The following is a 26,105-nucleotide window of genomic DNA, read 5'->3' as shown; positions in this document are numbered from 1 at the left end:
CTAACTGAAACATGATAGACTATGTAATAAGAATTCATTGGAGTATAATAGCTAGAACACATGTAAAATTTAATATTAGGAATTTCTTAAGACCATTGTAAATGTTTTTTTTTTTAATTAATTAATTTATTTATTTTTTCAGTGGGTTTTGTCATACATTGACATGAATCAGCAATAGACTTACATGTATTCCCCATCCCGATCCCCCCTCCCACCTCCCTCTCCACCTGATTCCTCTGGGTCTTCCCAGTGCACCAGGCCCGAGCACTTGTCTCATGCATCCCACCTGGGCTGGTGACCTGTTTCACCATAGATAGTATACATGCTGTTCTTTCACAACATCCCACCCTCACCTTCTCCCACAGAGTTCAAAGGTCTGTTCTGTACTTCGGTGTCTCTTTTTCTGTTTTGCATAAAGGGTTGTTGTTACCATCTTTCTAAATTCCATATATATGTGTCAGTATGCTGTAATGTTCTTGATCTTTCTGGCTTACTTCACTCTGCATAATGGGCTCCAGTTTCATCCATCTCATTAGAACTGGTTCAAATGAATTCTTTTTAATGGCTGAGTAATATTCCATGGTGTATATGTACCACGGCTTCCTTATCCATTCATCTGCTGATGGGCATCTAGGTTGCTTCCATGTCCTGGCTATTATAAGCAGTGCTGCGATGAACATTGGGGTGCACATGTCTCTTTCAGATCTGGTTTCCTCAGTGTGTATGCCCAGAAGTGGGATTGCTGGATCATATGGCAGTTCTATTTCCAGTTTTTTAAGGAATCTCCACACTGTTTTCCATAGTGGCTGTACTAGTTTGCATTCCCACCAACAGTGTAAGAGGGTTCCCTTTTCTCCACACCCTCTCCAGCATTTATTGCTTGTAGACTTTTGGATAGCAGCCATCCTGACTGGCGTGTAATGGTACCTCATTGTGGTTTTGATTTGCATTTCTCTGATAATGAGTGATGTTGAGCATCCTTTCATGTGTTTGTTAGCCATCTGTATGTCTTCTTTGGAGAAATGTCTGTTTAGTTCTTTGGCCCATTTTTTGATTGGGTCATTTATTTTTCTGGAATTGAGCTTCAAGTGTTGCTTGTATATTTTTGAGATTAATCCTTTGTCTGTTTCTTCATTTGCTATTATTTTCTCCCAATCTGAGGGCTGTCTTTTCACCTTGCTTATAGTTTCCTTTGTAGTGCAAAAGCTTTTAAGTTTCATTAGGTCCCATTTGTTTAGTTTTGCTTTTATTTCCAATATTCTGGGAGGTGGGTCATAGAGGATCTTGCTGTGGTTTATGGCAGAGAGTGTTTTGCCTATGTTCTCCTCTAGGAGTTTTATAGTTTCTGGTCTTACATTTAGATCTTTAATCCATTTTGAGTTTCTTTTTGTGTATGGTGTTAGAAAGTGTTCTAGTTTCATTCCTTTACAAGTGGTTGACCAGCTTTCCCAGCACCACTTGTTAAAGAGGTTGTCTTTTTTCCATTGTATATCCTTGCCTCCTTTGTCAAAGATAAGGTGTCCGTAAGATCGTGGATTTATCTCTGGGCTTTCTATTCTGTTCCATTGATCTATATTTCTGTCTTTGTGCCAGTACCATACTGTCTTGATGACTGTGGCTTTGTAGTAGAGTCTGAAGTCAGGCAGATTGATTCCTCCAGTTCCATTCTTCTTTCTCAAGATTACTTTGGCTATTCGAGGTTTTTTGTATTTCCATACAAATTGTGAAATTATTTGGTCTAGTTCTGTGAAAAATACCTTTTGTAGCTTGATAGGGATTGCATTGAATCTATAGATTGCTTTGGGTAGAATAGCCATTTTGACAATATTGATTCTTCCAATCCATGAGCATGGTATGTTTCTCCATCAGTTTGTGTCCTCTTTGATTTCTTTCCTCAGTGTTTTATAGTTTTCTATGTATAGGTCTTTTGTTTCTTTAGGTAGATATACTCCTAAGTATTTTATTCTTTTTGTTGCAATGGTGAATGGCATTGTTTCCTTAATTTCTCTTTCTGTTTTTTTCATTGTTAGTATATAGGAATGCAAGGGATTTCTGTGTGTTAATTTTATATCCTGCAACTTTACTATATTCATTGATTAGCTCTAGTAATTTTCTGGTAGAGTCTTTAGGGTTTTCTATGTAGAGGATCATGTCATCTGCAAACAGCGAGAGTTTCACTTATTCTTTTCCTATCTGGATTCCTTTTACTTCTTTTTCTGCTCTGACTGCTGTGGCCAGAACTTCCAACACTATGTTGAATAGTAGTGGTGAGAGTGGGCATCCTTGTCTTGTTCCTGATTTCAGGGGAAATGCTTTCAATTTTTCACCATTGAGGGTGATACTTGCTGTGGGTTTGTCATATATAGCTTTTATTATGTTGAGGTATGTTCCTTCTATTCCTGCTTTCTGGAGAGTTTTAATCATGAATGGGTGTTGAATTTTGTCAAAGGCTTTCTCTGCATCTATTGAGATAATCATATGGTTTTTGTCTTTCAATTTGTTAATGTGGTGTATTACATTGATTGATTTGCAGATATTAAAGAATCCTTGCATTCCTGGGATAAAGCCCACTTGGTCATGGTGTATGATTTTTTTAATATGTTGTTGGATTCTGTTTGCTAGAATTTTGTTAAGGATCTTTGCATCTATGTTCATCAGTGATATTGGCCTGTAGTTTTCAACGTGAACCCAAACAACAAAGTAAATGGCAACGGGACCACACCTATCAATAATTACCTTAAATGTAAATGGGTTGAATGCCCCAACCAAAAGACAAAGATTGGCTGAATGGATACAAAAACAAGACCCCTATATATGCTGTCTACAAGAGACCCACCTCAAAGCAAGAGACACATACAGACTAAAAGTGAAGGGCTGGAAAAAAATATTTCATGCAAACGGAGACCAAAACAAAGCAGGAGTCGCAATACTCATATCAGATAAAATAGACTTTCAAATAAAGGATGTGAAAAGAGACAAAGAAGGACACTACATAATGATCAAAGGATTAATGCAAGAAGAAGATATAACAATTATAAATATATATGCACCCAACATAGGAGCACCGCAATATGTACGGCAAACGCTAACGAGTATGAAAGAGGAAATTAATAGTAACACAATAATAGTGGGAGACTTTAATACCCCACTCACAACTATGGATAGATCAACTAAACAGAAAATTAACAAGGAAACACAAACCTTGAATGACACAATGGACCAGCTAGACCTAATTGATATCTATAGGACATTTCACCCCAAAACAATCAACTTCACCTTTTTCTCAAGTGCACACGGAACCTTCTCCAGAATAGATCACATCCTGGGCCATAAATCTGGTCTTGGAAAATTCAAAAAAATTGAAATCATTCCAGTCATCTTTTCTGACCACAGTGCAGTAAGATTAGATCTCAATTACAGGAAAAAAATTGTTAAAAATTCAAACACATGGAGGCTAAATAACACGCTTCTGAATAACCAACAAATCATAGAAGAAATCAAAAAAGAAATCAAAATATGCATAGAAATGAATGAAAATGAAAACACAACAACCCAAAACCTATGGGATACTGTAAAAGCAGTGCTAAGGGTAAGGTTCATAGCATTACAGGCTTACATCAAGAAACAAGAAAAAAGCCAAATAAATAACCTAACTCTACACCTAAAGCAATTAGAGAAGGAAGAAATGAAGAACCCCAGGGTTAGCAGAAGGAAAGAAATCTTAAAAATCAGGGCAGAAATAAATGCAAAAGAAACTAAAGAGACCATAGCAAAAATCAACAAAGCTAAAAGCTGGTTTTTTGAAAAAATAAACAAAATTGACAAACCATTAGCATGACTCATTAAGAAGCAAAGAGAGAAGAACCAAATTAACAAAATTAGAAATGAAAATGGAGAGATCACAACAGACAACACTGAAATACAAAGGATCATAAGAGACTACTACCAGCAGCTCTATGCCAATAAAATGGACAACTTGGATGAAATGGACAAATTCTTAGAAAAGTATAACCTTCCAAAACTGAACCAGGAAGAAATAGAAGATCTTAACAGACCCATCACAAGCAAGGAAATCGAAACTGTAATCAAAAATCTTCCAGCAAACAAAAGCCCAGGACCAGATGGCTTCACAGCTGAATTCTACCAAAAATTTAGAGAAGAGCTAACACCTATCTTACTCAAACTCTTCCAGAAAATTGCAGAGGAAGGTAAACTTCCAAACTCATTCTATGAGGCCACCATCACCCTAATTCCAAAACCAGACAAAGATGCCGTCGCTATGCTTTATGTCATAGAATGTTTTGCCTGTGATTTCTTCTAGGAGGTGTATGGTGTCATGTCTTACGTTTATAAGTCTTTAAGCCATTTTGTGTTTATTTTTGTGTATGGTGCGAGGGTGTGTTCTAAATTCAACTGATTACATGTGGCTGTCCAGCTTTCCCAGTACCACTTGATGAAGAGACCTTTTCCCATTGTGTATTCTTGCCTCCTTTGCCAAAGATTAGTCAACTGTAGGTATGTGGGTTTATTTCTGGGTTCTCTCTTCTGTTACATTGATCCACATCAGCTTTCATTTGAATACCACGCTGTTTTGATTGGTGTAGCTTTGTCACATTTTCTCAAATCTGGGAGAGTTATGCCTCATGCTTTGTTCTTTTTCTTCAGGATTGCTTTGGCAATTCTAGGGGTTTTTTTTTGTTTGTTTGTTTGTTTGTTTAATTTTTTTTTTAATTCTAGGTTTTTTATGGTTCTATATTAATTCTAGAATTATGCTGTGCTGTGCTGTGTTTAGTGGCTCAGATGGTGAAGAATTATTCTAGTTCTGTGAAAAAGTCTATGAATTTCTTAAAAGTACTAAAGAATGAATAAATAGAGGCTCCATGTTCTTCAATAAGCAAGTGACAGTATTTCATCACTCCTCAACACCACCTCATTTCAAAGGTCTTGTAGGACTCATTCTCTGTTACATTTGAAATCATCCAAATCTCAGCCTATTCCCTACCTTATTCCTCTTTATCTTTTCTTAAGACCCATTCTCTGTCTTTGAGAGAAGCAGAAAAAACTACCCTCACTAGGTCGGGTAGCCCCACAGAAACTTGGCTTTATATGCAGAACATAAGAAATCAGCTCCCTCTTGCCTCCTGGGTGAGGATGACCACGAGTGGTAGATGTAAACCTTTGTGGTGACTGTATCACCCCTATTTTTAGGCAATGCCTTCACTGATAAAGCACAGTTACCCATACTACCCTCTGCTAGCCATTTCCTCTGACCTGGGGCTTTCTACCGAGGCTCTTAGCATAAATCAGTGCATAACCATTCTTGCCAGATTTCTGGTTATTGCCTAGGGAAACCCAGATGCTCTGCTAGTGGCCAGAAATGAAATTTATTTTAGCCTCTCCATGCATCTAATCAGGAAATGTCAGATCTGGATCTCTCTCTTCCCAGATTTATCTCCCCCTTGACCTGTCTTGATCCCTAGGATCACTCTGTCCTAGACAGGTACCCCTGGAAGCTGGCATCACCTCCACCTTCCCACTGCTCTGATGCAGAACCTGTTACCTACACCCTAGACTGACAGAGGGCAAGGACCAGACAAGAGCATCTGACAGGTCAAGTGCAGGATCCAGAAATCAGCAAATCCAGTGGTACTACTCACCAAGAGAGACTGAGGGACCATCTAACAACGTAAATGAAGCACAGAATTTGGGAGCAGAAAAGCACAAGGATAAGTCCTGCATTTGCTTCTTGTTAGCTGCATGATGAAGTTTCTGACAATATAGCTCCTTGCATCTCTTCTTTGTGCTCCAAAGTGCTGCATTCAGTATGCCAGCAAATTTGGAAACTCAGCAGTGGCCACAGGTCTGGAAAAGGTCAGTTTTCATTCCAATGGCAAAGAAAGGCAATGCCAAAAAATGTTCAAACTACCACACAGTTGCACTCATTTCACATGCTAGCTAATTTATGCTCAAAATTCTCCAAGCAAGCCTTCAACAGCACATGAACCAAGAACTTCCACATGTTCAAGCTGGATTTAGAAAAAGCAGAGGAACCAGAAATCAAATTGCCAACATCTGTTGGATCATAGAAAAAGTAAGAGAGTTCCAGAAAAACATCTACTTCTGCTTTATTGACTATGCCAAAGCCTTTGACTGTGTGGACCACAACAAACTGTGGAAAATTCTTCAAGAGATGGGAATACCAGATCACCTGACCTGCCTCCTGAGAAATCTGTATGCAGGTCAGGAAGCAACAGTTAGAACTGGACCTGGAACAACAGACTGGTTCCAAATAGGGAAAGGAGTACACCAAGGCTGTATATTATCACTCTGCTTATTTAACTTATATACAGAATACATCATGCGAAATGCCGGGCTGGATGAAGCCCAAGCTGGAATCAAGACTGCCAGGAGAAACATCAGTAACGTCAGAAATGCAGAGGACACCATCTTATGGCAGAAAGCAAAGAGGAATTGAAGACCCTCTTGATGAAAGTGAAAGAAGAGAATGAAAAAGCTGGCTTAAAACTCAGCATTCAAAAAACAAAGATCATGGTATTAGGTCCCATCACTTCATGGCAAATAGATGGGAAAACAATGGAAACAGTGAGAGACTTTATTTTTTGGGCTTCAGAATCACTGCAGACGGTGACTGCAGCCATAAAATTAAAAGATGCTTGCTCCTTGAAAGAAAAGCTATGACCGACCTAGACAACATATTGAGAAGCAGAGACATTGCTTTGCCGACAAAGATCTGTCTAGTCAAAGCTATGGTTTTTCCAGTGGTCATGTATGGATATGAGAGTTGGACCATAAAGCTGAGCACTGAAGAACTGATGCTTTTGAACTGTGGTGTTGGAGAAGACTCTTGAGAGTCCCTTGGATTGCAAGGAGATCCAACCAGTCCAGCCTAAATGTAATCAGTCCTGAATATTCATTGGAAGGACTGATGCTGAAGCTGAAACTCCAATATTTTGGCCACCTGATGCGAAGAACTGACTCATTGGAAAAGACCCTGATGCTGGGAAAGAATGAAGACAGGAGGAGAAGGGGACAACAGTGGATGAGATTATTGGATGACATCACCAACTTGATGGACATGAGTTTGAGCAAGCTCTTGGAGTTGGTGATGGACAGGGAGGCCTAGTATGCTGCAGTCCATGGGATCACAGAGAGTTGGACATGACCAAACAACTGAGCTGACTGACTGAGCTGCATGATTAAGTTTCTGATAACATAGCTCCTTGCATCTCCATATATGTACCTCACAGGGAGATAATTGTCCTGCTGGATGGTTACCATTTTAGGCAGGATATTAGTGACAGCTGACCTTTACTGAGCTTCCTTTTTAGGAAGGCCATGCTTATCCTAGCTATTTTATGTACATTGGTTTATTTACTGTTGACAACTTTTGGAGGCAGTGTATGTGCATGGGAGAAAGAAGCATATCATAAACAGTGTTATCAGGTAGGTTCTTCAGAAACAATTTTTCACCTACAAAAGAGACATTCATATGGTTCTGCCTGATAGCAAAAGGGCCAGAGGGTTTACACCTAGAGCTGTGAGCAGGTTGGAAGCAGGCAAAAGTAGGATGCAAGCCAGTGACTGGATGGTGAAGATGGGGCCAGCCCCTCAGGGGTGACATCTTGAATGGCAGGCTCCTGGGGTTGCAGCCCCAACTAGAAAACTGAGGCAGAAGCTCTGGTTCACTGTAAGAAGGAGCTGAGCAGGCACGTTAGAAAAGTTTCTAGATCAGTAGTGGTCAAGTGACCTTGTATCTTGAGCTTGTAGAGAGTTTATCAAAACATAGATTGCTCAGCCCCAACCCCGTAGTTTCTACGTGGAGCCTGAAAATTTCTAACAAGGTCCTGCATAATATAGAAGCTGCCCATCTGCACACCATACTTTGAGAGGCAAAGGTTGTAAACTGGGGCTCTGAAAACCCCAAATCAACCTACAGTCTCATTTTCGTTCTTTCCTTGTAGCAGTTTTACATTTTTGAAAATATTTTTCCACACTTAAAAATGAAAAGATTTCACACACACATCCAGATTTCCACTTTCAAAAACTGATTCTAGAAACACACTCATGTGTCACACACATTAGATGGAGTAAGTTGATACTGACCCTGATTAGATGGCTTTTCTTCTGTCTGGCTCTTGGAGAGAAGACAAAATATAAACCCCCAAACCCAGCATTTCCAGATTGACCTGTCAATACGTGGTTAACATCTGTGTTTTAATTCACTACTCTTTACATTCATATAGGTTTGAACTTCTTTTATGAGCCAATTTACCTACTACATGCCTGTTTTTCTTCCAGGAATGTCCCCATTTCTACCACAGAAAAGCAAGCTGATTAATTGTTCTGAAAATCTACCTGATTATATTTTTAAAAATCTGTTTAAAATGTGTTAGCCTGAATCTAAGTGATGTCACAGTTACTAGTGTATTGAAGTTTGTGTATGGAAACAAAATAATAGCTGTGACAAATCAAGGAGGAATGTTTAGGACTGTTTACCAAGAGATGGGACAGACTCTCCAGAAACCCTAGTAGTCCCTCCTTCTTGCCCTGAAGTTGGACTTTTCTCTAAGGCTGCACCGGTAAAGGTGGGGATGCCACAGTAGCCCAGGGGTAAAATGTACATCACATCCAGGGAGATCCGGAGCCTCCCTGTGCGGGGCCTTCTCGTGGTCAAAGTCTCCTCAGGGGGTTTTGTCCTCTCCTGAACTGTTTTCCAGTGTCTTTTTTTTTTTTCCATGTGGGTGTGTGTGTGTGTAACAAACAAGTGTATTATAGTCTTTTTAAATTCATTTTTATTGGCGTATGGTTGCTTTGCACTCTGTGTTAGCTTCTACTGTACGTGCAGCAAGGTGAATCAGCTATACAGATACATACATCTCATCTTTTTTATTTCCTTCCCATGTAGGTCAGCGCAGAGCACAAAGTAGAATTCCCTGAGCTGTACAGCAGGTTCTCATTGGTTCTCTAGTTTATACACAGTATCAATATTGTGTATATGTCAATCCCTGTCTCCCAGTTCATCCCACACCCCCTTTTCCCCGCTTGGTATCTATACATCTGTTCTCTATGTCAGTGTCTCTATTTCTGCTTTGCACAGAAGATCATTTATACCATTTTTCTAGACTCCATGTGTATGCGTTGATACATTGTATTTGTTTTTCCCCTTCCGACTTACTTCACTCTCTATGACAGTCTCTAGGTGCGTCCACATCTCTCCGAATGACCCAATGTCATTCCTTTCTATGGCTGAGTACTATTCCACTGTATGTATGTTTCACATCTTCTTTATCCATTCTTCTGGTGATGGACATTTGGTTTGTTTCCTTGTCCTGGCCATTGTAAATAGTGCTGCAGTGAACATTGGGGTCCCTGTGTCTTTTTGAATAATGGTTTTCTCTGGGTATAATACCCCATTGTAGGATTGCTGGGTCTTATGGTAGTACTACTTTTAGCTTTTTAAGGAACCTCCATGCTGTTCTTCATAGTGGCTGTATCAATTTACGCCCCGCCAACAGTGAAGGAGGGTTGCCTTTTCATCACACCCTCTCCAACATTTATTGTTTGTAGATTTTTTAATATTGGCCATTCTGACTGGTGTAACGTGATACCTTATTGTAGTTTTTATTTGCATTTCTGTAATAATTAACCATGTTGAGCATCTTTTCCTGTGTTTGTTGGCCATCTCAGCATTTTTGTTGTCTAGTAACCTTGTGTTTGAAATGTTAGCCAGTTCGTGAAGAAGGACTTCCTATAAGGATTATACAAGCTAAATGTGGGATATGTATATTTTCTCTTTTCCTATTTTACTGAGATCTCCTGTAATTATTTTAAGAAATGTAGTGTATAGAGTACATAAATACCAAGAAGTGGCTATGTCTGAATCCCCACTGATCAAATCATGGCCTGAGGACCAGGGGCATCCGCATTTCCTTGGGAGCCTTTCACAAATGCAGAATCAGAAGCCCAAGTCAACCCAGTTAGAATCTGTAGGATAACAAGATTTCTAAATGATTTATCTGCCAAATCAAGCTTGGAGAAATATTGCTCTATTAAAGTCTTGGATGTACAAAACTTGGCATCTCAGAAAAAACTGAGATCAGTGATACTTGGGCAAAAAAAAGAGATTTTAGAAAAAATCTTGAAAATGTAGTCTGCAGGTGATTGTCAATTCAGAGGACCCCTTGCAAGATATCAAAAGGTTTCATGAACCTACATGTATTAGTGTTCATCTACTTAAAAAAAAAAAAAAAAAAAAAAAAACTTGATGAGTAATGCTTCTAAATGAATGCCTATATTATTAATCAGATCATCTATGCAATTTGGAAAATAGTCATATATTTATATATATCAGAGAATATTTTTTCCGTTCTCTTAGCAATGCTTGCACACATGAATTCTCACAGCCTTTATAACTTCACAACCCACAGACAGGGAGATGCTGGTCTAGAGAAATAATGATGAATCAGTTGTCACAGGATTGGTTTCCTGCCTATGCAAGAGATATAGAACAATTGAAGATGGAGTACTCCCAGAAACAGTTTGCAAGAATGGTTCATGTCTGACTTGCAAGCCTAATTAATACCCCCATAGCAGTGATTCTCACTTAGCTGGGAATCTCCTGGAAACTTGATAGAAATGCAAAGGCCCAGGCCCTCAAGTACTTCAGTGATCCCTGGCCTCCCCTGTTCCTGACTAGCTTGCCAGGTGGTTCTAATCCACATCCTGCCTGTCGGATCACAGCTCGCCGGGAGGGTTTCTCAGCTTCGACCCTGTGAACTTGGTGTGTGTGTGTGTGTGCGTGTGCTAAGGGAATTCAGTTGTGTCTGATTATTTGCAACCCGCCAGGCTCCTCTGTCCATGGGATTCTCTAGGCTTGAAGAGTGGAGTGGATTGTTGCATCCCTCCTCTAGGTGATCTTCCCAACCTAGGGATCGAACCCACATCTCTTATGTCTCCTGCATTGGTAGGCAGATTCTTTACCACTAGCACGACCTGGGAAGCCCGTGAACATGCTGGGCCTGAGGCTTCTTGGTCAGGAGGGCTGTTCTGTGCATTGCAGCATGTTGAGCAGCATTCCTGGCCTCAACCCATGCCAGAAGCCTTCCCCACCACCCAGTTGTAACAACCAGAAACATCTCCAGACCTTGCCCAAAGTCCCCAGGAGGACAAAATGACCCCCAGTTGAACTACTGACCTACAAGATGAAGTTCTGAGTGTACACCGTGTGGGTCGGGACCTGCACAGCGTCACCAGACCCAGAGAGCTCCGGGGGCTTTGCGCATTTACTCCTCACTTCCTGGGGCCCTCCCTGCCTGGTCATCGGTGGTTACGATTATGGTTCCCAGACTGGGGGAAAAATATTCTGGTCTCTTCTGATCTTGACACATAGAGACTAACCCAGCTAAATGATTCCAACATTACTTTGTGGTTTGAGTTCAATTTAGAGGCAATATGCAAGGCTCAACCAAGCATTTGTCTTATGTCAGGGCCTCGTCACATTTGTCACACAAAAGCCAGACCACAGAATATCCTTTCAAAAAAAAAAAAAAAAAGTCTTTTCTAAAGCCAATTTTCAGTCCGTGTTTGAAAATTATATTCCACCAAGATGAAAAACATACATTTTCATTTTGTTTCGAATTAGCACAGTAAACAGCTGGCTCTCTTCTTTCCAGGGGAGGCCTCCGCTCCATTTGTTAGCTCTGTTTCTGATATTTCACCTATCCTTTATTTACTTAACAGAGTTTGACAGGAAATTCTCAGAGAGATAATATATCTCCATTAATAGGGTGACTAGGGGAACATATTCTAAGGTTACAAGTGGACTGGAACAATAACTTACGCCTTTGACATTTTTGTCAGCTACTATCCCATTCACAGCATCCAGCAGAGATTCTCCTCAACCAGCAAAACTTAGGAGTGTTTTGTGGCGAAGCACACTTCGGTACTTTTCAGAAGACATGGGCCCATTACACCATTTTCACTGGATAATGTTGCCAATTAGAAATCCTTGTGAGGAAGGCAACTTGATGCCCATGAAAACTGATCTTCAAGCATAAATCAGACCTCTAGAAAGAGCGAAAATGAATCAAGTTGAATTTCTGGGTGCATCTGGGAATGCTGAGGGTCTAAAATATCTTCTTCCTCAAGGTCATCCATCAGTGATGAACTTAAAAGTGTAGAAAGGGAAATTTGTTACCCGAAAATGTAAACTATATTTTTTGTCCTAATTTGCTGGTGGCTCACTAAATTGTAGGGAGTGTCACCTAGACATAGACGCTCCTCATGTTTGTAAGCACACATAGAATTTCTTCTTTGCAAAACATCAGGGGAAAAAAATAAAAATAAACCAGAAAGTTATGTATTAAGAATCTCTTTACCTGTCTGACAGCTTTTTACACTGGTTTCAGGAATGCCCAGAATTAATAAAGGTTGTCTTCTATCCATGTACTCAGAGCCAAATTATAGAGAAGCAAACTTGCAATGGAAAGGAAAATGTCCCCTGCCATCTATCAGATGCTTCTACAATTACTCATGGCCCCAATCCTGTCTAAAAAGTGACTCCAATAATTGATAATGGAAGGGGCATGATATAAAGTAACAATGCAATTTATAGCAGGGAGATAAAACCCAGAGAGAAGAACATTTACCTTATAATGCTATTAATATAAAAGTAATTATGAGGGTTGGTTCTAATTAGAATGTTCACTGAGAATCAAGATAGAATGACCAGGATAGAGAGTATCCTAGTGTTGGAACTTCATTCTTTAACTTGGAAGGTTACATGCTTTTTCCAAGAAGGACATTAAAATCTTTTAAGTTGTGCCATTTAAAAATCGATCTGCAGTTGATTGTCTTCTCCAGATCTGTAAAATCATCTATCAAGAGAGAGTTTGTAATTTATGTACTTATTATGCAGTGTATATTCTGTCATATCTATTAAGTAGCTAATATGTACACACACAGAGTGGGTTTAATTGTGTCCCCAGAAAGGTTCAGATCATCACCCATGGTACCTGGAAATGTGACCTCATGTGGAAATAGTCTTTGCAGGTATAATCAAACTAAGGTAACATCAGACTGCTTTAGGACCCTATGATTGCTTTACTTATAGGAAGAGAAGAGCGCACACACGCATACACACACACACACAAATGCATGCACAAATACTATGTGAAGATGGAGGGAAAGACTCGAGGGATGCAGGCCAGGGATTTCTGACAACCATCTAAAGCTAGAAGACAAGAAAGAAGCAGATTCTCTTGAGTCTCTGGAAGAAATTAACCCTTGATGGCATCTTGATCTTGAAATTCCAGCCTTCTGAACTGGGAGGGAACAAATGTTGATTTCAGCCACCTAGTTTGTGGTAATTTGTTACATCAGTCCTAGCAACTGGTTCTAATATGTATGTTTTTCAGCTCTGCACTGAGTATTTTTACTCAAATGAGTTTGAATTTTTGTTTTGGTTAGAAAAAAACTAAAATCTTTTACTTTATTTCAATATATATTTCAATATATGTATGTTTAGTGTCATATATCTATATTTGACACTAAAAACGGAAGTTGACATTTCATTCAATCTTAACATACAAAAGTTGGTTTCTTTAATCAAAAACCAAGTGACACCATTTTCCTTTTAAAAAGCTGTTGTTCTAAAAGTTACTCTTTGGGCAACCCAGGACCTAATCCCTTAACCAAGAAACTGACAGACAAAGCAACAATGACAAAATATAAACATAAAACAAAAATGTAAAGGAACTCTGCCTAAAATAGTCATCACATAGTTGTCACAGCTCCCTTCTCTCAACTTACTCATTTCTTAAAATTTCATTCAGTAATGACTTTCACTTAAGAAATAGTTCTAACAGTCTAGGTTATTGGCCTTTTGCAATTGATAGGCAAGGTTTGAATTGGTGGAGATATTCAGGGAAGATAAAATAAATGCATAAATTTATATAAACAAGTGTCATTGAGGACAAAGAAAAAAAAATTTACAAGAAATGCTGAACAATTATGTCTGTTTCTAATGTGAGCATGAGTCATCAAGAAAATCTAATTTCATGCCCCCTATCTTCAAATAGAAAAAGTCAAAACCTGTAGAAAAGTATATATGGAAATGTTAGATTATGAACATTTTAAAGTTGCTTCTTAAGGGAAAAAAAAAGCTTCCATTATGTGGGCATTTTACTTACTTATAGTACATATTATCCTTCAGTCTTTCTGATTACAAGTATTATTTCAGCTGCCAAAAAATAACATTTTAATTTTGGAAACAATTTTGAATTTTTTTCTTATTTAGAGCATTCCTATGCATGTAAATGGGCCTGTCTGTGATCTGTGTTGATATTTAAGGTGCTTACATAACCATATGGAAAATGAGATGAAAATTCCTGTTTACATTTCTTGAACATTTTACATATTTTTTAAAGTTCAAATTTTTTAATGTTAAAAAGCGTTCTTGTTTATAACGCACATAAATATGTTTCTCAGAAAAGTAATTTTAATAAATGTCTGTTTGCTTGAATTAAAAGGCAATCTTTAGAATTCAGCATCTAATACAGAATCAGAAGCGTGGGTACTAGCCAAAGTAAGAAGAACCAGTAAGCCATCTTTCCTGAGGCTGCCTGGTAGCTAGTCTCAGGTCACTGGTCTGCTATGTGGTTACCTGTGCAGACATGCAGACAAACATGCTCTGAGATCCTAAGTATCTTTTTCCCCTTTGTAGTTTGAACCACCACCTGGAGGTTTTATGCTTATGGTCTTGCAAATAAATTTAGATGGCAAGTGGTCTTTTTTTTCCTAGTCTTATGCATACCGAGTCACTTCAGTCGTGTCCGACTCTTTGTGACCCTATGAACTGTAGCCCTCCAGGCCCTTCCAGGCTGCTCAGTCAATGAGATTCTCTAGGCAAGAATACTGGAGTGGGTTACCATGCCCTTCTCCAGGGGATCTTCCTGACCCAGGGATCGAACTGGTGTCTCTTGTCTCTTGGCATTGACAGGTGGGTTCTTTACCACTAGCGCCACCTGGGAAGCCCAAAGTCTTATGCAGCACCCTAAAATTTGTTTTTATATTCGGTGACTTGAGATGAAGTCACATTGGAAGCTCCCTTCAGTTCCCACTCTGCTCCCCTGTCCCATGAAAAGCTTGACTTGTTGAAGGGCATTTCCTGTCTGTCCCTCCCACAACATCTCAGTTTCCTCCTCTGGCTTCGGCATATTCTTTACCAATTAGTGACAGAGGTGCGAGTCTCATCTGTGCTTGTGGTGTTAGATCTTGCCACATAGAGAAGCCTTCAGATCTCTTCAAATGGTTATGGAAATGTAACTACGTGGGTTAATTTGGCTCAAGTCAAGGGCTGCCCCCAGGAACCCCTGGCTACCCCAGAAGGACTCCAGATACCTCACAGAACTGGGTGAAAAAGGGCAGAGACAATGACAATCTGGGGTCCCCCTCTGTTCTCTCCAGCATCTGATGCCGTGACATGAAGCAGGTGTGGGGACAGTTACTTACTCGGTTTCCTGAGAACGTCTGGCCCAGTGTGGGGCATAACCTGGTGCCATTGTCTTGAGAATATTGCAGGAGAAAGCAGAGCGTGGGATTTAACATTGAAAATTAGAAGTTGATCCTACTTCTTAGACAAAATTGAGATTGACAAAATTGAGGTTTATCTACATAAACCCTTAAACAAAGATGTGGTTCTGAATCAAAATTAGAGACCTGGGGAAGAAATGAAGTTGAGGATTTGGTCCTATTTAATTTTTAAAGGAAACTCTTCAGAGGGAGAAGAGTGCAAGAAAGAAAGATACACGGCACTAGCTTTTGTCTTGTGCTATTTTGAGCTGGTTGATGGAAAGTGTCATTTCGGCCCCATATTCTCTTGAATGTGCACATTCTATTATTTCTGAGATCGTGTATGACTTAAATTTGGGTTCTAAACCCCTAAACTTTACTGTGAGCTAGTAAACCAAGGATTTTTTTTTTTTTTTTTGGAGTATAGTTGCTTTCCAATGTTGTTAGTTTCTGCTGCACAATGATGTGAATCAGCTATGTGTATGCATATATCCATCCCCCTTGGATCTCCCTCGCACCCACGCACGTCCCATCCCATCCCTCTGGGTCCCCACCGAGCACCAGTCTGAGCTCCCTGGGCTATACTGCAGGTTCCCACTAGCTATCTTATGCATGGTAGGGTATATATGTCAATCTCCCAGTTCATCCCACCACTCTCCCCACCATGTCCACATGTCCAGTCTCTACATCTGCTTCTCTATTCCTGCCTGCAAATAGGTTCATCTGTACCATTTTCTAGATTGCACCTATGTGTTAATATATGATTTTTTTTGTTTGTTCTTCTGACTTACTTCACTCTGTATGATAGACTTAGGTCCATCCACATCTCTACAAACGACCCAGTTTCATTCTTTTTAATGGCTGAGTAATGTTCCATTGTATATATGTACCACGTCTTCTTTATCTGTTCATCTGCCATGGACATTTACATTGTTTCCTTGTCCTGGCTATTGTAAATAGTTCTGCAATGAACATTAGGGTGCATGTGTCACTTTGAATTATGGTTTTCTAAGGATATATGCTAAATTGTGGGAAATGCTGGGTCATGTGGTAGTTCTAGTTTCAGCTTTTTAAGGAACCTTCATACTGTTTTCCATAGTGGCTTCACCAATTTATATTCCCAGCAGTGTAAGAGGGTTCCCTTTTTCCCACACCCTCTCCAGCATTTATTGGTGGATTTTTTTGATGGTAGGCACTGTAACTGGTATGGGGTTGTACCTCATTGTAGTTTTGACTTGCATTTCTCTAACAATTAATGACGTTGAACATCTTTTCATATGCCTCTTAGTCAACTGTTTGTCTTCTTTGGAGAACTGTTTGAGTCTTCCACTCATTTTTTATTGGATTGTCTATTTTTTTTTATATTGAGCTGCATGAGATGTTTGTATATTGTGGAAATTAATCTCTTAAATCCCTTAAACCAGTGATTTCTTGACAAGTCATTCCAAATTTAAAATCATGAAATTCTGGTCTCAGATCATTTCTCTGTCATTAGGTTTAATCTATTCTACATGCAAAGTAAGCCAGTTAAAACAGATCACAATTTTTTTTTAAAAACTGATAGAGTCTCTTCTGTGGTAGCATCTCCCAGTTGTTTGCTGAAAATTGAAAAGGTTTAATAAGCAGACAGTGGCCTTGGGTCCACTTCAAAATAAGTAACCCCAAGGACCTCAGGCTTTTGCCTGAGCAAAGTGTATTTCAGCTATATGGTGACCAGAGGCATAGTCTGAAAAAGATTTCATCTACTGAATGAATTCAGATTTACAACATACAAGATCAACACACACACACAAATCAATCAGATTTCTACATAATAAACATGCCGAAACTGAAATTTAAAACACAGTACCATATACAATGCAAGCATTAAAATTTGAAAATGGAGAAAAGATATAAACAGATATTTTACTGAAGAAGATACACAAAGGCAAAGAAACCAATGAAAAGACGTTCAATGTGACTAAGGAAATGCAAGTAAGAACCGCTAAAAATATCACAGTATAGAGGTATCAAACATCACAGAATGGCTACAAGAAAAAAAGTGACAACACCAAATGCTAGTAAAACATTATTGATGAAAATGGAAAATAATATAGCAACTCTGGAAAACAACTACTCAGTTTCTAAATACACTAAACATGCAACCATCACTGTCCCTCCAAAATGAAATTTTTATTAACACAGAAGCCTGTACAGAAATGTTCGTAACAGTCTTATTCTAATAGCCCTAACTGGGATCAACTCAGATCTCCTTTAACAGGTGAATGTATAAGCCAGCTCTGAGGTACCTACATACAATGAACTAATATCAATCATCTAAAGGATACACAAATAGTTGATGCATGTGGCAATGTGGATGGATCTCCAGGGAATTATGCTGAATGGAAAAGTCAGTCCCCAAGGTTTTATACTTGGGGATTACATTCACATATTACTTTCACATAGCATTTTTGAAATGACAAATTTTTAGAAGTAGAGGACAGTTTGTCTGGAGTTGGGCGCCAGGATGAGAGGAATAACTATATACTATAATGTTGCAAAATTTTCCCATTGGGAAGACTAAGCTAAGTGTACAAAGGATAGCTCTGTGATATTTCTTATGACCACAGTGAATCTATAATTATCTCAAAACAAATTTCAATTTAAAAAAAGACAGTTTGAAAGTAGGAGTTAACAAGGCATTGCCAACATCTGCTGGATCATGGAGAAAGCAAAAGAGTTCCAGAAAAACATCTATTTCTGCTTTATTGACTATGCCAAAGCCTTTGACTGTGTGGATCACAATAAACTGTGGAAAATTCTGAAAGAGATGGGAATACCTGACCACCTGACCTGCCTCTTGAGAAACCTGTATGCAGGTCAGAAAGCAACAGTTAGAACTGGACATGGAATAACAGACTGGTTCCAAATAGGAAAAGGAGTATGTCAAGGCTGTATATTGTCACCCTGCTTATTTAACTGATATGCAGAGTACATCATGAGAAACGCTGGGCTGGGGGAAGCACAAACTGGAATCAAGATTGCCGGGAGAAATATCAATAACCTCAGATATGCAGATGACACCACCCTTATGGCAGAAAGTGAAGAGGAACTAAAGAGTCTCTTGATGAAAGTGAAAGAGGAGAGTGAAAAGTTGGCTTAAAGCTCAACATTCAGAAAACTAAGATCATGGCATCTGGTCCCATCACTTCATGACAAATAGATGGGGAAACAGTGGCTGACTTTATTTTTCTGGGCTCCAAAAATCACTACAGATGGTGATTGCAGCCATGAAATTAAAAGACGCTTACTCCTTGGAAGGAAAGTTATGTAGACAGCATATTAAAAAGCAGAGACATTACTTTGTCAACAAAGGTCTGTCTAGTCAAGACTGTGGTTTTTCCAGTGGTCATGTATGGATGTGAGAGTTGGACTATAAAGAAAGCTGCTGCTACTGCTGCTAAGTCGCTTCAGTCATGTCCAACTCTGTGCGACCCCGTAGATGGCAGCCCACCAGGCTCCGCCATCCCTGGGATTCTCCAGACATGAACACTGGAGTGGGTTGCCACTGCCTTCTTCGTAAAGAAAGCTGAGCGCCGAAGAATTGATGCTTTTGAACTGTGGTGTTGGAGAAGGCTCTTGATTGTCCCTTGGACTGCAAGGAGATCCAACCAGTCCATCCTAAAGGAGATCAGTCCTGGGTGTTCATTGGAAGGACTGATGTTGAGGCTAAAACTCCAATACTTTGGCCACCTGATGCGAAGAACTGACCCATTGGAAAAGATCCTGATGCTGGGAAAGATTGAGGGCAGGAGGAGAAGGGGATGACAGAGGATGAGATGGTTGGATGGCATCACCGACTCAATGGACATGGGTTTGGGTGGACTCCGGGAATTGGTGATGGATAGGGAGGCCTGGCATGCTGCGGTTCATGGGGTCGCAAAGAGTCGGACACAACTGAGTGACTGGACTGAAAATAAACAAGAGTTTATAAATTGAAAAAGTAAAAATTAACTAGAAGATCTTTCCTGAAGGTAGAGCTAATATAAGGCATGAGTATTTCTTTAATTTTTATTGGAGTATAGTTGCTTTACAATGTTGTGTTAGTTTCCACTGTATAGCAGGGTGAGTAGCTATATGTACACATGTATGTCCTTGTTTTGGGGTTTCCTTGCCATTTAGGTCATCACAGAGCATTGAGTAAGAGTTCCCTGAGCTATACAGTCTGTTCTAAGCATCTATTATCTATTTTATACCTAGTATCAATAATGTATATACCTCAATCTCAGTCTCTCAAGTCATCCCATCCCTCTTTCCCCCTTGGTATCTGTATGTTTGTTCTTCACAGCTTTATTTCTGTTTTGCAAATTAGATCATCTATACCATATGTTAGGTCTTCCCAGGTGGCACAGTGGTAAAAAATCTGCTCACCAACACAAGAGATGCAAAATGCATGGATTCAATCCCTGGGTAGGGAAGATACATTGGAGAGGGAAATGGAAACCCACTCCTCTCCAGTATTCTTGCCTGGAAAATCCCATGGACAGAGGAGCTTGGTGGGCTACAGTCCATAGGGTCACAAGAGTCAGACACAACTTAGCAACTCAACAACAACAATGATATACTATTTATTAGAGTCCACATGTTAACATGCAATATTTGTTGTTCTCTTTCTGACTTACTTCATTCTGAATGACAGTCTCTAGGTCTATCTACATCTCTACGAATGAACTAGTTTCATTCTTTTTTATTGCTGAGTAACATTCCATTGTATATATGTACCACATCTTTATCCATTCCTCTATCGATGGACATTTATGTTGCTTCCATGCCCTGGCTGTTGTAAATAGTGCTGAAATGAATATTGGAGTGCATGTGTCTTTTTTAATTATGGTTTTCTCTAGATATATGCCCAATTATGGGATTGCCGAGTCATATGGGATTTCCATTTTTACTTTTTTAAAACACCTCCATATGTTTTTTATAGTGGCTGTATTAATTTACATTCTCCCCAACAGTGTGGGGGCTTCCCTGGTGGCTCAGCTGGTAAAGAATCTGTCTATAATGTAGAAGACCCGGGTTCTATCCCTGAGTTGGAAGATCCCCTGGAGAAGGGAATGGCTACCCACTCCAGTCTTCTGGCCTGGAGAATTCTTCTGGCCTGGCATGGACTGTATAGTCCTTAGGGTCACAAAGAGTCGGACACGACTGGGAAACTTTCACTTTCAACAGCGTAGGGGGTTTCCCTTTTCTCCACACCCTCTCCAGCTTTTATTGTTTGTACATTTGACAGTAGTCATTTTGACCTGCCTGAGGTGATACCTCATTGTAGTTTGGACTTGCATTTCTCTAATAATTAATGACTTTGAGCCTCTTTTCATGTGTTGTTGGCCATCTATATATCTTCTTTGGAGAAATGTCTATTTAGGTCTTCCGCCCATTTTTTGATTGGGTTGTTTGTTATTTTGCTATTTGTCTGCATGAGCTGTTTGTAGATTTTGGAGATTAATCCCTTGTCAGTTGCTTCATTTGCAAATATTTTCTCCCATTCTGAGTGTTAGCTTTTCGTCTTGTTTATGGTTTCCTTTGCTGTGCAAAAGCTTTTAAATTTAATTAGGTCCCATGTGTTTATTTTTGTTTTTATTTTCATTACTCTAGGAGAAATGATCTCGTGATTTATATCAAAGAGTGTTCTGCCTATGTTTTCTGCTGAGTTTTATAGTGTCCAGCCTTACATTTAAGTCTGCAGTCCATTTTGAGTTTGTTTTTGCATATGGCATTAAGAAGTGCCCTAATTTCATTCTTCTGCAAGTAGCTGATGAGACATGATCTCTTCAGTCATCCTGACAATTTCATATCTGAAGGGAGATTTAATTGGCATCCAGTTTAAAACTCTCCCTGAGGGTCATGTGCTCCAAGAATATTTAAAACATCTCAGTCCTCCCTCTCAGTTTGCCGCTTGTCGTGATATGATTCAAATTTTACATGGTCAAGCCAGAAAGACATACATCAACTGTGAGGTCATCCTACAAGAATATAAAGCATCTACTTGTATTTGCATATTCAGGCACAGATTGATAAAAATGACTCTCCTCCATGCTATATTTCTTACTGAGGGTATGTGAAAGCTTTGATGTTGAAATTTCTGGCTATCACTCCATGTTGCAGTCTCTCTGAATCTGACCGTTAAGGAGAAGGCTCCATTTTTCCTCGATTAACTTGATCTTGACATTGGCTAATGCTTTGAGTAGTTACTTACAGCACCTTCAACCACCGCCAGGCACTGGGCTGGGTTGACCTTGACCTCCATTCACCCACACACACACACACACCAATGGTCATATGTCCAGACTCAGGAAGGGAGCTATTCAGGTGGTCTGAGTTTGCTTTGGGGTTGAAGTCTAAATTACAACATTTTTTTAGTCCCAAAAGAGAGCCTTCTGCTCCTCTGTATTGAACATAAAGCAGAAGTGTGGCTGGTTGGACAACAGAAGTGCCCTGAACAACAACAAGCAAGAAAAATAATGAGAGCAGTTCACATCTTGTTCCCACTGTATGCTAGTCACTGAGCTGGGCATGTAGGCAGCCTCATTTATCCCCACCCACTAGGAACCATTTTGATTGTTAAAGGTGAGGAAACTTGGACTTGTAAAAGCAAAAGTGTCTTTGGCCACACAGCCAGGAAAGAGTTAAAACCAGCCATGTCTCTGCCGAAGCCCATGCGTTTGAACACCATGGTAGGCTGTCTATAGACTTCCTAAGGAAGCGTCTCAACCTTCTGCTTTTCTGAGAAATGCTTTACTTTGAAATAGTTTCTAGGTCGTGCTGTCATTTTAGGCACTTCTAAGTGATGTGGAAGACTCTTACATACTGAACACAGGCTCAACTCTGCTTCCTCTCTTAACACCCTGTTAAGATTTGTATCCAGTCTCCCTGCCATGTTGTTTTTCCATGGCCTTTACTACTCTTGACAAGATTTGGATTCTTTCTCAGAGAACCCACCTGCCAGATAATAGTATTTCTAAAGGCTGGACAAAGCTTCTGGGAAAGAAAAAAAAATTCCTCACATTCATTAATTCTAATCCAACAATTCATTGTAAGTTGTAAATTCAACAGTACCTACTGAGAGACTTCCCTGGCTGTCCAGTGGTTAAGACTGTGCTCCCAAAGCAAGGGTCATGGGTTTGATCCCTGATTGGGGAACTAAGGTCCCGCATGCCGCATGGTGTAGCAAAAAAAAAAAAAAACCTGACAATACTTACTGAATTTATATTCTCTCTAAAACACAAAGCATTGGGAATATTGGGGTCACCTGAGCAAAGTTGTCCATGTGTCCCTCAAGATGTATGTTAGTGCCAGGCCAACCTTCTCGCTGCCTGCCATCCAAATGAACCTGCACAGCATCTGTTTCCTTAGATCACAAGGGTGCTTTGGTTCACTGATATTTGTAGAGAACCTGCTTGAAGCCCAGCAGTGTTCTAGGTGCCAGAGATAGAGTTGGAGGGAAAGACTGACCAAGAGACCATGCTTGTAGATTTGGTGTTCAAGTGGCAGGTGCTTCTTAATTGTGACAGTTTGAAATTTCTGTCAGTCACTCATCTATTCAACTACTATGGACAGGGCACATTACTTTTCAGAGAAGATAAAGCGCATGAGCCACACGGAAGTCCTCAAATTAATGCAGGAGGGAAACAATGAAAAATAAGCAAAATATTAAACATATTGAGTAATGATAAAGGATAAGGGGGAAAATGAACTAACGAAGGGGCACAGGAAGAGCAGGGGGGCATTTTTGTTTGTTTGTTTTATTTTATGTTTAATTTATTTTGACCGCCCCAGGCAGCTTGCAGGATCTTTGTTTCCCAACCAAGGGTCAAACCTGTGCCCTCTGCGGTGGAAGCACAGAGTCCCAACCATTCGACCACGAGGGAAGTCCCAGGAATTGTCATTTTAGACATGCTGGGTTTCATTTGCTGCTGCTCTGTTTTAAAAATCAGAAATGTGGTTCACATACGAAGGGTCTTCCTTACTTGAAGTTAAATCTTTCCCCTTAGGAAAAGGTTAACAGTAAGTGTTAATTCTCAGCTCTCCAGATTTCTGCCTTAAATAGGAACGGTCTTTTTATATTAAAATACCAGGACAGTAGCCTTTGAAAAAGATGTGCAATCTAATTAAAATGGAGAGATTAGCTGCCCTCGGAATATTTGCAAAGCCTAGAAAGGTAATTTAGTGAAATGTATACAATTTTATCTGGCTTTAATTTTTAATGAGATAATTTATAATGTGTGCCTCTTTCCTTCATTTACCTGCATTAGCCAAACTATGAGCCTATTTACAAACAGATAGGATGTTTAGACCATATCGTAGAACAAATTCTTGAAGTAAGGACCCGTCGATCAGTCCAAGACAGAAATTTCACTCCCTGGCCATCAAATGCTACCTTTCAGCTTGCATAGGAATGAAACCCTGGTTTGAGACTGTGAAAGTAAAAAGACCTGAAAAATCTAAGCTGTGATGAAAAAGAAACCCCAGTGTAAGTTGGACAGTCCCCACTGTCTGACAGATTCCAGCCCAGGAGCATGAAGTATGTCTTTATGCCCACAGGTGCTGCGGTGTATGTTTTAATAAAAGATGCTTTATTTGTATCATGACAAAATGCCATGGGGCGCAGACTATGCCTCAAACATTTTTAAGTTTTAATGGATATTCCAATTCTCCCCTTCACCAAAGTCCATGACAAGACTGTTTTTCCACTGTGTTTTGAAGGTAGGCATGGCAGATGAACATGAAAATGATATGTGTTGTTTCTAGTGGGAGGCTTTAAAAGCCTGTGCCTGATGCATTGTATTTGTGTTTTCTGCAATGGGCCATCATATAATCAAGGGGCAAGATGTATCAACCTCATGCCTAGGGTGGCTAGAAGTGGCCAAGAGCCTGCGGCTTCTGTTGGTTATCTAGCATGATGGACATTTAAAGTCATGTTCTGTGAAGCCACTGGTCTCCAGAGGAGTTTCAGTTATTGTAACATAAACTAGCATATCCTGCCAGATCCTGAGCCAAATTTGAAACACGCTGAAAATAAAGAATATAAAGGAAAGAAGGAGAAACCCATGCCTACAAAGGAATCCTTTGGATTAAGTAAAAAGGACAGCAGAAGGGAGCTAAGTTACTTGGTGGAGGGTGTTTGGGGGTTAAGGATAATGGGATTGGCCTATTGCTGTGTCCCTTCTACTTTTCAGGTGGTGGACTTTAGGCAAAGTACTTAACACCTCTAAGTTTCAAATGTCCTCTTTTTTTAAGTGAGAGAAATTGTCATATGTTACAGCATCAAATGTGCTTCCCTGGTGGCTCAGTGGTAAGGAATTTGCATGCCAATTCAGGAGATATGGGTTTGATCCCTGGGTGGGAAAGATCCCCTGGAGGAGGAGATGGTAACCCACACCAGTATTCTTGCCTGGGAATTCCCATGAACAGAGGAGCCTGGCAGGCTGCTGTCCAAGGGGTTGCAAGAATCAGACACAACTTAGCAGCGAAACCACTACCAACAGCAGCATCAAATACAAGGCTCTAAGGGTCTGTTGTAACTTAATAGGAACTCAGCCTCTGCTCTTGGCCCATGTTGTATTCTGCTTCCATACCTAAGCAGTTCAGCCTGGTTATAAGATCATAAAGCCCAACAGTGGTCTTAAGCTTCAAAAGGCAGTTAAACTGCAATAGAAGATGAGAAAAAGTGAAAGTGGAAATACACTGAAACAAAATCATGAGGACCAGGTTTATTTATCATAAATAATTACATCCTCCATATATTGGAAGGTAGCATTCTAGCATAGAAGGCAAATAAGCAGCTAAACCAAGTGTCAAAGCGTGGTATAAGTTTGAGACCATGATGTTCATGCTGACAGTCTGTGGGGAAGAGCATCTCCTTGATGAAATGGTCTTTACCATGATGCACACTGTAGGGCACTTGAGAATCATCCAAGAGGCATTTTTCAAGTGATGCCTACTTCTTTCACCACCCTACCTCAAATCTGATCTGCACCCTGGGAGTGTTTACCAAGATAGGATAGGATAAGCTGTGCTGTAGGAAAACAAAATAATAACAACCACGCTTCAGTCCTGCTGGCTTGCATCAACACAGGTGTCCTGTCCACTCAGATTACCTGGCCATCATGTGTTGGCTGCAGTTCTGCTCCACAGCATCTTTACTCTGGGATCCAAGCTAAGGGATGGGTCTCTACCCAAAACATCACCCATCTCATGAGAGAAAGAAGGACCACATGGCAAACTCCACTTGGGCTCTTAGGCTTCTGAACAGAAGTGCCTTCTCATCTCCAGTCACTTGTCACTGGTCACAGAAGGTCATGTAACCCAGCCTGACTGCCATGTAGAGAGAAAGGCGTGATCTTCCCCTGGGTGGGGTGGCAATTACTTGTACACAGCACATCTTAGCCCAGGGTACGAGCCCCTCCCCCATTCCACCATGGAAGTGAGTGCTTCCATCACAAATGAGGAATTTCCAGATATACTGCCTGAGC

Source organism: Dama dama, chromosome 24, assembly GCF_033118175.1.
Source record: "Dama dama isolate Ldn47 chromosome 24, ASM3311817v1, whole genome shotgun sequence".
NCBI classification, from domain to species: domain Eukaryota; kingdom Metazoa; phylum Chordata; class Mammalia; order Artiodactyla; family Cervidae; genus Dama; species Dama dama.
This window is presented reverse-complemented; position numbering follows the sequence as displayed.